Below are 13,394 nucleotides of genomic sequence, written 5' to 3'. Positions count from 1 at the left end.
GGTTTCTCTGTGTAGCCCTGGCTGTCCTGGAACTCACTTGGTAGACCAGGCTGGCCTCGAACTCAGAAATCCGCCTGCCTCTGCCTCCCGGGTGCTGGGATTAAAGGCCTGCGCCACCAGGCCCGGCTTTTATTTATTTTTATCCAGGTACCATACTCAGCTTTTCTTCCATTGTGAAAACTAATAACAACATTGGTTGTCTTCAATCACTTCAATAAGTAAAAAGTAGTTACTGTCATTGGGTACCTATGGGACCTTACATTTCCAGCTCTGTTTAACTAACAAAGGGAAAACAAACAATAAAGCTCCTCCCCCACTGGTAGTCAGACACACAACCCTGGCTGAAAAGCAGTCCGGTTGCAAGACAAATGTCTTCATGCATGTGAAGCATAGCAGGACAGGGACTTAGTAATCCTTTGTGGGGACTGGGATATTCTGAATGGGATCTCGTGGGTGGGGTTGGGGGCAGCCTTGTTCACCGTTCCCCACAACACCTGATATGCCCTTAAGGTGTTCTTCCTTGGCTTGACATCTTTATTTTCTCAGTGCAGGTGAAATGGGCAGTGTTTGGGTATGACATAGCTCTGACAACCTGTTTCCTGCCTGTTTAATCTCAGGACTGGGACTTCTTTATAGTTACCAGTGATTTGTTTTTCTCTTTTGGTTGTGGGGAAGGTTGTTTTTTAAAACCAGTTTATAGAATTTTTTTTTTTAAATTTGAGAGTATAGTTTCTTAGAAACCTCACTAAACCTCATGCTGTAGGTTGCCTAGCTAGTTTGAGACGCTAATAATGATCTTCCTTCTCTGGTATGATTCTCAATTTGAACACATGCTGTGGTCCCTCGTGTCCTCATCTGGGTGAATTCTCCCAACTCTACGAAGACTCAACATCTTGATTCATTTGATTGCACTGTTGATTTAAGGACAACATCTTGATTCATTTGATTGCCAAAAATTAAAGGACCTTTTGTGAAACTTTTTCACTCCAAAGCCTTTATCATGTTATTCATTTCAAGTTTTAGGGGGTGATCTTTGGAAGCTACTGGCATTGTCAAACTGTGAAGCCTCAAATTTTGAGCTTACTTTAATACTTTAATCCTGGGGTTCTCCTGAAGACTTGTTGGTTCCTGTCTGAGCTACAATCTCCTTCACAATTACTCCCCCTCAGCAGTGTCTAGCAGCCAACAGACACTAGCGTTTCTCCTTTCAACTATTTCCCCTAGAGCTAGTTGCACTAGACACCTGGTCTCCCTTCTAGATTCCCAAAGCCAGACCGTTTTATGAATCATTTGGTTACAACAAACAGGCTCTCTGGCCTTCTAGCTGTCTACCACCCCAGTGCTAACTCCAGTGCCAAATACTTATTTGATGTTTTTTTTGGGGGGGTGGGGTGGGGTGGGGTGGGGATGGTGGTGGATACCCTGCTTTGAAAGGGATAATGTTAGGACTTAGAATAATGTTCATATTTCCCATCAACTGAATTGTAAGTCCCCCCCCCCCCAGCTTTTATTTAAAAATCCAAGACAAACCAGCCAGATGCCCACACTGATTGAAGCTGTGTTTCCAGCATGTGGCTTCTAAGTTTGCTTTGTCTATCAATTTCTAGCTAGCAGAAATAAAAGAGCAAGGAAATGTCCATAAAGGAAAATTAGGTAGCTCCAGCGGAGCTGACTGCTTTTTCTACATACTGTTATTGTGACTGAATCTTCACTACAAGAAAAGGCTGGGACAATAATCTGGCTGTAAACTCAGGAGGAACAGAAATAGAGCCTGCTTAACAGCATTAGTAGATTCTAATACACTATCCTCAAGAAGAGAGGAGTTTACTTCTCTGATGTGACAAGAAGCCCCAAGGTAGATAGCCCGAGCTGATGGACCATCACTATGATGACAATAAAGAGGCTCTCTTTTCTCCTCTATCCTGGCTCTGACTTAGGAAAACTGTGAGCTCTCACGAGATTTCTAAAACCTAAGTTAAATGACCATTATCACCAGCAAGGGAAGCAGAGAAACTGAATGCTTTAAGTAGTCATATTGTCATTGTGATCAACATCAGCTCAATTAATATGTATGAAAGAGAGAATGGACACGAGGAGGTAGTTATCAGTGTCTGTGTGCTAGGCTAATGTGATTACATACTCTAGGGAGACACACCTTACCTGGAATAGACCTCTTTCATTCTCTCAGAGAGCAGCACATGAAACACTCTTTGGGAAACACGAAGAAATGTTTATTTGAAGCAAGGTAGTAACCTGTACCTTGCCTAGGACAGCAAGCAATTAATGAATTTTATTGAAGTAGGTAAATGAGTGAGCAATGCTCTGATAAGCCTGTGTGAACAGAAGAGTTCAAAGGAGATGCCCTCACAATACCGACGAACACATGTATGTAAAGATCAGGATATCTGCTGTCTGAGATACATGTAGGCATGCTGTTTTGTGTACTGTGTAAAGTTTATCCTTGTATTATTCAAATACTCATTTCTCTGCCCTCATATCTTATTTCAATCCTTCCATGGATTTGTTAGGTTTATTCTTAGAAGCTCCTGTCTCAAGTTTGTATAAACGTTGCTCCTCATTCATTCTCTACTTTGTCAATAAAAGCCAATGAGCCAATACAGAGCTTTAGATTTTGAAAAGGTGGGACTTCAGGTTCTAGGAGGGGTGGAGAAAAAGGATGAGGAAAAGGAGAGATGGAGGAGGTGGAGAAAAACATTAGGAGAAGAGAGAGGGGTGGAGAAAGGATGAAAAATTTCAAGTGAGAAAGGAATATAGTCTAGGAGGGAGCTGATGAGCTTGGAGGCTTAGAACAGAGTGATGATTGCTCAATATTTGCCTCAAGGCAGTTTTAATAAACCTTAGTCTCTGTGATTATTGTGTTATTGGGGAATTAGCTGGTTAAGAAATATAGCCACAAGATTAATTCACTGCTTATATTTATATTAAGGATAATTCCTTTTACAAATACACATCATCTTTCCTCAGTATTCCTTGTGAGGTACTTGTCCTCAAATATCCACTGTTTTGCATTCCTACAGAATAAACTTTTAAAAAGCTAGAAAACTTGTGTTGATTTGAATAAGGATGCCCCCCCTCAGGTTCATTTATCTCAGTGCTTCATCGTCAGGGGGTGGAACTACTTAAGAATGATTAGGAAGTGTGGCCTTCTTGGAGTAGGTGTGGCCTTGCTGGAGGAAGTATGTTACTGTGGATGGGCTTAGAGGTTCCAAAAGATCAAGCCAGGTCCAGTTAAGCTTTCTCTTCTTGCTGCCTATGGATTCAGTTGTAGAACTCTCAGCTATTTCCCCAGCACCATGTGTGCTTAGATGCTACTATGCTTCCTGCAATGATGATAATAAACTAAACCACTGGAACCATAAGCAAGCAACTATCAAACGCTCTCTTTTATAAGACTTGCTATGGTCATAGTGTCACTTCATAGTGATAGAACACTGACTAAGACAGAAGTTGGTACCAGGAGAGCGGGGTAATGTTGTGACAGAAGTATGTTGTTTGGGGGGAAGATTGTGGAAGGGCTTTGAAACTTGGGACTAGAAAATTCATTGGGTGTTGAGAGCTCAGTGAGCTGTTCTTTGGGAGCTTGCAAGATAAGAATGTTGAGATCAATGCAGATGGTGGAGGTCTGTTTCAGAGAGAAGCAAACTCTATTGGGCCTGTTGTGTGATTAATTTGTGGTGTCTGGTCAACTGGAACTGTGAATTGGCTCCAATGAGAGACTAGGACCACTAGATGAAACCTTTGCTTTACTGAGACAATGGATGCTGGTCAACTGGGGACTAAGAATCAGCTGTGATTAAGAAGAGACCACCATTATTGAGGTGATGTCTTCTGGGAAGTATTCCTTCAGAGTCAGCACACAGACAATGTGTTCCTGAAGTGGCTAAGGTTCTACTTTTTGCTGGCGGCTGAAGATGGTAGTGGAAGAGTCATTCAGCTGGTACTGGTTTTAAAGGTACGAAGGGGTCTACTGAGCTTTATCACTGTGTGGTCAAGCTGGAGTCCCTGAAGAGAGCTCAGGAGAGGCTTGTGGTGAAAGTGGAGCCCAGCTGCAGCAGGGGATGATCAACAAGAACAGCAGCAGCAGTGGAGTGGATCTGGCCTGAGTCTGGAAGAAAAACTATGTGACCTGCAGAGGTCAGAATTGGAGCCACATCCATTGTTGGAGGCCCGAAAATTGTCATTAAATCCCAGATAATTGGACATTGAGTTGAACTGTTAAAGTTTATTCGTGTTTTGTTCAGACAATGACCTGGTTCTTCCCTCTTGAAAAAAGTACTTAATTTTGATTTTTAAAGACACACCAGCTGAAAGACTAAACTTTTAAAAGTTGGTTTTGAATTTTTAAAGGGATTGGACATTTTAAAAAGGCTGAACTTTTAAAGTGTTTGAGTTTGTAAAGACTGTGGGACTTTTAAGGTTATTGTGTTTTGTCAGATTAATATTAACCTGACATCTTGGGGATAAAAGAGAAAGGAAAGGTTCTAATTTAAAAGTGATATGTGGTGTGTCAGGTTGACAAGGGGTTAGTTGGCTATGTTTATGTCATCTTGAGTCATGAGACAGGAGGAAGCCTCAAGTGAGAAAAAATGTCTCGCTAAAATTAGGTGGTAGGTAAGAATGTGGGCCATTACATGCCAGCAAGATTCTGCTGAAGGGACCCTGATATAGTGGCCTCTTGTGAGGCTATGCCAGTGGATGCTCACAGTCAGCTATTGGATGGAACACAGGGTCCCCAATGGAGGAGCTAGAGAAAGTACCCAAGGAGCTGTAGGGGCTGCAACCCTATAGGAGGATCAACAATATGAACTAACCAGTACCCCCTGAGCTCGTGTCTCTAGCTGCATATGTAGCAGAAGATGGCCTACTTGGCCATCATTGGGAAGAGAGGCCCCTTGGTCTTGCAAACTTTATATGACCCAGCACAGGGGAAGGCCAGGGCCAAGAAGTGGGAGTGGGTGGGTAGGGGAGCAGGGGTGGGGGGAGCGTATAGGGGAAACTTTCGGGATAGGATTTGAAATGTTAATAAAGAAAATATCTAATGAAATAAATTAATAAGTTAAAAAAAGACTGAAAAGAAAAAAAAAGAATGTGGGCCATTTTCTTAATTAATGATCTGTGGGGAGGGCCTGCTCATTGTGGGTGGGTCCATCCCTGCACAGGTGGTCCTAGGTTCTATAACAGAGCAAGCCACTCAGCAGCCCCGTGCCTAAGTCCTTGTATCAGCTCCTCCCGTTAGGTTCTTGCCCTCACTGCTTTTGATGAAGAGTTATTATTTGGAACTGTGAGTGAAATCAACCCCGTTCCTCCCCAAGTTGCTTCTGGTCATGGCATTTCACCCCAGCAATGATAACTCTAACCAGGACACAAGTTACTAAATGCTCTCTTTTAGAAGATTTTCTGTGATCAGGGTGCCTCTTAGCAGCAATAGAACACTGACTAAGACAAAACTGAAAAGAAGAGCAGAAAAGGAGGTCACTCAAGAGCGGAGAAGAGCATGCCCAGTAAGGGCCTCCAGAATTTAGACGGCAAAAGATAGTTCTTCTTATTTTATTTTAAAATTTCTTTCCTTTTTGTGTTTTGTTTTAGAGGCCAGTAAAATGAGACCCCCAAGTCATAGTTCTTTGGCTGAAATAGATTGTGTTAACAATGATTATTAATCTGTCTTGGAAAATTATTCAGTTAAAAATGGTGAATGGCGTGACTACAGGCCCACCAGGTGCGTGCTTTTTACCTTGCTTTGTCTGGTGGTTAGAACAAGCAGGGACAGACGTGTGGGAGACGGTTGTCTACACTACTGTCACTGAGGCTGCCATCGTCAAAGGATGAGGCCAAAACTGTTTCACTGTTCTGCCTCCTAAGCCACAAAAGACTTCCTGTGATGTCAGGCAGCCTACAATGACACAAATGGTGGCCTGAAAATTCACACGTCTGATATAAGCTGCCATTATCAGGCAATAATTATTTCTTCTTCCGAGAAGTCAGCTTGCCAATCATACTGACATGCTTTCAGTTTGTTTCAATGGTACACATTTTCCTTTTGCATTTCTGCAGGAAGAGTCTTTGACAGAGAAAGTTAAAGTTACTTTCAGCACCAGTCAGTGCCTTGTGGGAAATGTGTCTGGCCTGTCCCTTTGCAAAGCAGCTCTGCCTCTGAGGCATCAGAGAATAAAAATATCTTGACAGCCCTGTCTTCCTTGTTGTGTCCATTGTGTAATGGGAATGGTATGGTTCAGGCCCAGAAGCAGGCTGTGACCACAGGAGGCCAGGGCTGTGGGATGTGCTCTTGGGAATTAAGTAGCTTCGTGGGGAAGAGGATTTGAGCTAGATGCAGTAGCTAAGGAGACTGAGGCAAATTGTTCTCAGATTTGTATGAAAAAAAATATTTTTCCTAAATTAAAATTTCTCATTGTGAAATCTCTTGCAAGAAAACAGGAAAACATTTTGACTTAGCTTGTCAGAAAACATACAACTTATTTCAGGTTATTTCTTCTTGCAGACTCGTATTTTAAAAATATATCCCGTACAAAATTAAGACCGGTTCACCGTTTGCTGACTAGAGGAGTGGGAACGTTGTCTTGAACAATGGCCTCCCCTGGCAGGCTTGTTTCTTCTGAGGTCACAGCCCTATCGCCACGCCTGCTCCCCGGAACACCCTGAAGTATGATTTTGCTCCCTTGTGGGGACCCAGCTCTGTTACACTCTACCTTCCTAGGGTTCCTTCATATTACACTGTTCTTGTTTTGCTTTGTTTGTTTGTTTGTTGTTTTTTTTCTTCTGAAATCATGATTAGAGTTGGCATGGCATCTTCCATTTTGACTTTTTGCAGGATATCAGATTTCCTTTCTGTTTTGCCTTAGGACAGTGATATTTTGAAGAAAGTAAAAGACAGACTACTGGTGATATATGTTTACAGTTGCCTGGGTTTTGGTTCACAAATCTATTTTGGCTTTTATCTTTTATTCTCTTTCTGTGTGTTTGGTTGGTGTGTGTGTGTGTGTGTGTGTGTGTGTGTATGTGTGTGTATCCATTAGTGTACACATTCATGCACAATATGTATGTGTGAATATGCAGGTATGTGTGCATGAGTGTATGTATATATGTGTTCGTATGTGTGTGTTTGTGCACGTACACAAGCATGTACACTCCCCACTTCATGTGTGAAAGTGCCTTGTTTGAGACAAGGTCTCTCGTTGTTCAGTGCTATACATGCTAGGATATTGGTTCCAAAGCTTCTAAGATTCTCTTGTCTCCTCCTCCCATTTTCCTCTAGCAGTGCCGGAGTTACAGACATAGGTTACTGAGGTATAGTGTTGTTCGAGTCCTGGGTTATGAGCTCAGATCCCACACTTGTGTGGTAACTGTTTTACCCAGTGAGCTATCTTCCCAGCAACCGGATATTATAAAATGGTTATTTGACCTGTTTCTGCCCCCGAAGACACTTACCTGTATTTAAAAAAACAAAACAACAACAAAAAAACACTACCACTATCTACACCACAGACAACAGTCGACGACAGGGAGTGACACCCCTACCCTCGCCCTACACTCTCTCAATTAGCAGGTTTTTACCTCTCCAATGCCTTTCAGTCTATTGATTTATTTTCACTAATGTAGCTATATTCTTAGTCTAAGCCGTCATGAGCCATAACCTGAAACACTGCAATAATGTCCTTATTACTAAAATACATGCATGCTTTGTGCTTTTGTGGGCATGCCTTGTCGAGCCAGTATGATCTTTATAATATAACTTAAATGTGTAATTGTTCTTCCTAAGATCTTCCAATGGCCTTGTATATAAACTCAGATTACAGGCTAAAGTCCCTAACGCAATCTAACAGTGCTTCATGACTTCATCCTTTTTATGGTTCAGTGGGCTGAGGACAGAGACTTCTAGCTTTGTATCCCATTTGTATGGACCTTTCCTTGCCCTCTCCTGCGCTAACCTGACTCCTACGTGTGCTTTAGAATGCTACTAAAATATAAGGAATTCTTCCTTTACCTACATAGCCTTTATCCAGTTCTTATTTGAGCCCACATCACCGTTCACATGTCCTTGCTCACAGTTCTCCTCACAACTGTGATTAGCTAGTGTGCTGGCTAGATTTATGTCAATGTGACAAAAGCTATAGGCTTCTAAGAGGAGGAAACCTAGAATGAGGAAAGAACTCCATATTTTCTTAATTAGTCACCCCTGGGCTGTGATCCTGGGTTCTATAAGAAAGCAGACTGAGCAAGCCAGTAATTGACACCCTCCATAGCCTCTATATCTATCACTTCCTGCCTCCAGGTTCGAACCCTGTTTGAGTTTTTGTGCTGGCTTCCTTCAGTGATTGACTACAGTGTGGATTTTTTTTTTTTTGCCCAATAAACCCTTTCTTCTCCAACTTGCTTTTGGTCATGGAGTCTGATCACAGCGTTAGTAACTAAGACAGACAACTAATTGTTTTTTCCGTTTATGTAATGTCAGTATCTGTTGAGTGAATATCAGTTGGAAGAGCCCAGGGTCTCACTGGATCCTCTTCATTTCTGGACCATCACGTGGGCACACTGCCTGGAACACAATATACCCAGACAATCTGCGGGAGAAAGGAACATTGAAGAGAAGTTCAATGCAATGAACAGCTGGTTGTCACCCAGTGACAATCAGAAATGATTTGTGGACATAGAAACTTTCTTCAAGAAATATTTTTTGGGAAGAGAATCAGACAGAAAAATCATATTTTCAGTTAACAAGCTGACAAGAGTGGCAGCAATCATAACCTTGACCTTAAAAATGTCTTGTGGCTCACACAATGGTCACAGTGCTATGGGATTCTGAGTCTTCACATTATAAAAGCCTCTAGAATGTGTGCCTTTCTGCTAGGTGCCCTGCAACAATTGGGTAGCTCATTCCTTTGGATCAATTGAAAAACAAACAAACAAACAAACAAACAAACACCAAAACCAAACCAAAAAACCCTTACTTGGATTCCTTTCTTTACCAAAGCTTCTATGTTGCATAGCCCTCAGCTGCCCTGGCCTGAGAGAAGGGGGTGCATCACTCCATTAATTGATACTTAATTGGAAAGATCCAGCAAACAAGTGTCAGTTTTGGGGCCCGCACAACGTGTCTGCTGAGCTGAGTTTGTTTACACTTTGCCAGTGTCATCATTTACAAACTTCAAAAAAACACACTGACAAATTCCCTAGCTGTTTTGGCAGCGTTTCCATCAATCACCCATCTAATAGCACCAACATTTCTCCTGGGCTATTATAGTCACTTCAATCGCTGCGGCTGCAGCTTCAGGAGAAGATAAATCAGAAGGGCTCTTTCAGATGGTCTGAAGTAGAGCACCATTTCTATTAACCAGCACTTCCTTTCTTGCTCCTCTCTCTCTGCCCTTCCTCCAACCTCCATAAACAATCCTTTCTGCTTTGTACTGCCTTAGATAAAGTAAGCTGGATCTATGGCTCTCCTTTTGAGCCCCCTCCCCTTTGCAACGTCATTGGGTAATGGGTCCATTTATTACTTTGGATTTTTTTTGTGTGTGTCCTCTCTAGTTACTCTGTGCAGCCCTTCTCAAATCAATAAGTGTATTGTGTTTCTGCCGACAACAGGTGCCTGGCTTCCCAGGCCCAACACACCCTCTGAGAGCAGCTCACATGTCTAATGACCACAGCAGGAAAACCTGAAACCGTTTTGCCTTTCAACCAGGTTCTTTGTGCCGCAGTGTCAGGCGGCAGCTGGATCTGCATGTGGGAGGCCAGAGTGTCCCTGTTTTCACTGCTACCATTGCCGGTTGCTGCCTATTGCTAAAGCCCTTGCTTGCTTTTCAGAGGGAAGAAATGGCAAAAAAAAAAAAAAAAAAAAAAAAAAAAAACTCAGGGTCAGGACATCCTCCATCCTTGCTAGATCATCTTCTCATGCAAAGAGTGTTTCTCTGTTTTTCCTTACTAACTGACCTTAAGTAAGATGATGGTACTTAAGGCAACAAGCCTCATCCTTCTTCCATCTTCCTCACCGCTAAGAAGCATGGCATGGCGTATCTTCTCCTTTTCCTTCACATGGGAGCCTGGGCAGCAAATAACAGGCAACTGCCAAGCTTGGCAGCTCAGGTGAGGAGGGCTGGCTGAAGTTCTGCTACCCAGCTGGAGTGCTTGCTGGCTGTGGTGCCAAATGGAGGGCAGACAGATGAACTGGAGACTGAATTGCAAGTTGCTTCCTGAGTGATGTTCCTAGCTCGATCGCCGGGGCGCCCCATTCATCCCTCATGAGCCACGGTTCTGGACGAAGCAGCAGCACCACCAGCAGCAGCCTGTTTGCAAATCTTGGCTCGGTACCTGAGCAACCTATTAATCAGAATTTCAAGTGGGCCTTGGGAGCGTTTTTTTTTTTTTTCTTTCTTCTTCCCTGTGTAAGTCAGAGTGCTGATCCAGGGGTTGGGGGTGGGGTGTTGGTGTCCATGTAAAGGAAGCCATCAACTGGATTCATGAGGTCCCAGTCTGTGGTCATAGCGAGTATCATTTGCCCTAAAAATCGATCCTTCTGTATGCCTGAGCTGCTTGAAACTATCGCCACTATTAGAAGCAGGAATTTCAGTTGTTTGCTGTGTCCTGATGCTGAAATGACAGAAATATGGTGATTTTACATTAGAAAGGCTTTTTATTTTCCAGTTTAAAAAAAAAAAAAAAACCTTTGACTTCTGCATCTCTCAAAGCACTCTTAACCAACGAAGACTTTCGCCTACCCTCTGAATGATGGATTGAAAGCTGGTTTTTGTTGTCGTACAGAATTAACTACTTGTGTAAGAGAAAGCATTTATAGAGACAACTGGCTGATCAGAATTCACTGACCTCATGAGGAAGGAATATTTTTGAACTCTGCTTCAGCCTCAGTAATATGAGAAACACCCAGGGAAGAGAAAGAATTGGCATTTGTTCCTTGTGTATGTTCATGATTTTATTTATATGAGATCTAAAATTATGGGGATGAGTGTAAGTATTTACAGTAGACTGTATTTTTTTTGTTCTTGAAAGATCAATTTCATACAATATGTTATGATGTTCCCCCAACCCAATCCTTCTCAGATTCTCTTCACTTTCCTACTTACTGTAAAAGAGGTTCTTTTTCTGTCTTAATAAACAAAACAACCAATCAAACAACAACAATAAAACTCAATAAGCTGAATTACAATAAAAAGAAAAAGCCCAAGAAGCCCACAAAAACACAAGCAAAAAAAAAAAAAAAATTCCCCCCCAAACAAAACCAAACAATAAAAATCAAGCAAAGGATCAATAAGACAATAGGAAAGACAATAAACAAGTAAATAAATAAATCAACAAATAAATAAAATGCCGAAATAAAGTCCACAAAAGTATCAGAGTCCATTCTGTTAGCCAGTTACTACTGTACTTGGGGCCTGCCCTGAAGTGAGGATGATATACGCACTGGCATTCCACTGGAGAAAACTGGTTTCCAGTTTGCCAACAGGTATCAATTACAGATAGTTAGTTGCTTGGTTAAGGGCGGGGCCCCGTGTTTACTTCCGCTCTCAATGCTGGGACTCCATTTAGCTTGAAACTGTCCAGCTCTTGTGCATGCTCTTGAGGTCACTGTGTGTTCCTTTGTACATAAGTCTTGTTGTGCCTGGAAGAGTCATAAACTACTGTAGTGTGTAATTTTAAAAACATGCTTGCTGGAGCTCCCTCATCCTCTCACAGCTCTGCCAAGCCGCCGACAACCGCCCAAGCTGTGCTGTTTCTCTTGCCCACCTTAGTCCCCGTGGATAGAAGACACCAGACAGTCTTAATATTTTAAAACTAGCCAGATAACTCAATGGCTGGACAAAGGATATCTTGCCCCATCCTCCTTGGCCTCCACCCAAGGTGGAGGCTACAACCTATAGGTTCCCTGAGTCCTACATGTCTGCTGCTTCCTCCACTCCACCCCCTGCTCTGCCTCCTCCCTCTCACCCCCCTCTCTTCCTCCTGGGACCACGAATCTCTTCCCCTTTGCCCAGCCATTGGCTTCTGCCTCATTTATTGACACAATCAATACCTCCCCCTACAAACCACCACTGCTTATTACAGCGTTTCTGCTTGCTCTTCTGAGTAGATCTTGAACCATGATGGGAGGCGTTTGATGGAAACATCTTATTAGTACTGAATATGTTAAAGTTTCTCATGCTCTATAAATTTTCCAGTTGTGGGTCTCTGGGTTAGTTCTCCTCTATTGCAGAAGTTTCTCAAATGTGTGTTGGTTGAGTGATGCTCTGATCAATGGGTGTCCCAGTATGTCATTAGGACTCATTTTCCCCCCCTGTGTTCCTTTAGCATAGTAGTAGGTTAAATCTTTGGCCCATGACCCATCTAGTCTCTGCTTCGTGACCACTTTAGCAGTGTCATGGTGTGGGCCTTAGAACCAAACAGGAAGTGGTTGGCTACTTGTATAACATTTGTACTATGATTATGTCTGTGTATCTTACAGGCAGGTCACTGTGGTAGGTCACAGGTTATGTACAGGGGAGATATTTATGATTATCTTTCTCTCCAGATAGTTTACATATTCCCCTTTAGTAGCATGCTCACTAGTTACTATGGGTGAATCTTCTATAAGACCCCACTTTGAGCTCTCTGTGTTCAATAACATAAGTAAACATGTCTTTAGCAGTAGGGCCACATCATCAAGCTTTAGAGACGAACCAATAGCTTTGGCAGTAACCTATGATATTTGGCAGTTTCCATGGGGTCCCTTTGGTCCAGAACTCAACAAGATGTAACCCACTTCTGGCACTTGGTGTTTTACTTGGTGGTATGATGTGTTTAGTTGGAACATTGTCTCCCCTGTTATTTGGTGATGCCATTTAGATTCCTTTCATACACACACACACACACACACACACACACACACACACACACATGCACACACAAAGTTTTTAAAGTTTTAAATGGTCATTAGTTTGGCCCTCCCCATTTCCCCCCCCTTTTCCCTTTATCCTTTTCTCCCAACACTCTCCTTCTTTAATTCTCCTATTCTAGTTTCTCCATAACATTCTATTCTATTCTCCCTCTATGGTAGATCCTCTCCTCTTCTCTGGTTTGTTACTAAGAATCTAACACCTATGGTTATTCAGACTATATCACACATATCAAAAACGTAAAAGCTTATGTGCATAGATATAAGAGAGAATATACAATATTTGTCTTTTAGGATCTGGGGTACCTTACTTAAGAGTTTTGGTTTTTTTTCTGATTTCACTTACCTGAAAATTTCACATTTTCATTTTTCCTAATAGCTGAATAATAGTCTGTATAAATATACTATATATCATTATCCATTCATAAGTATATATATATATATATATATATATATATATATATATATATATATATAT

At 42.0% G+C, this 13,394-nt stretch overlaps 1 pseudogene; it reads right to left on the bottom strand.

Moving 5' to 3' along the window:
- Window positions 1-13,394, bottom strand: part of LOC110317866 — a 161,054-nt pseudogene that overhangs the window by 1,076 nt on the left and 146,584 nt on the right.

The sequence above is a fragment of the Mus pahari genome, chromosome 3, assembly GCF_900095145.1.
Source record: "Mus pahari chromosome 3, PAHARI_EIJ_v1.1, whole genome shotgun sequence".
In the NCBI taxonomy this organism is placed as follows: Eukaryota; Metazoa; Chordata; class Mammalia; order Rodentia; family Muridae; genus Mus; species Mus pahari.
This window is presented reverse-complemented; position numbering and strand designations above follow the sequence as displayed.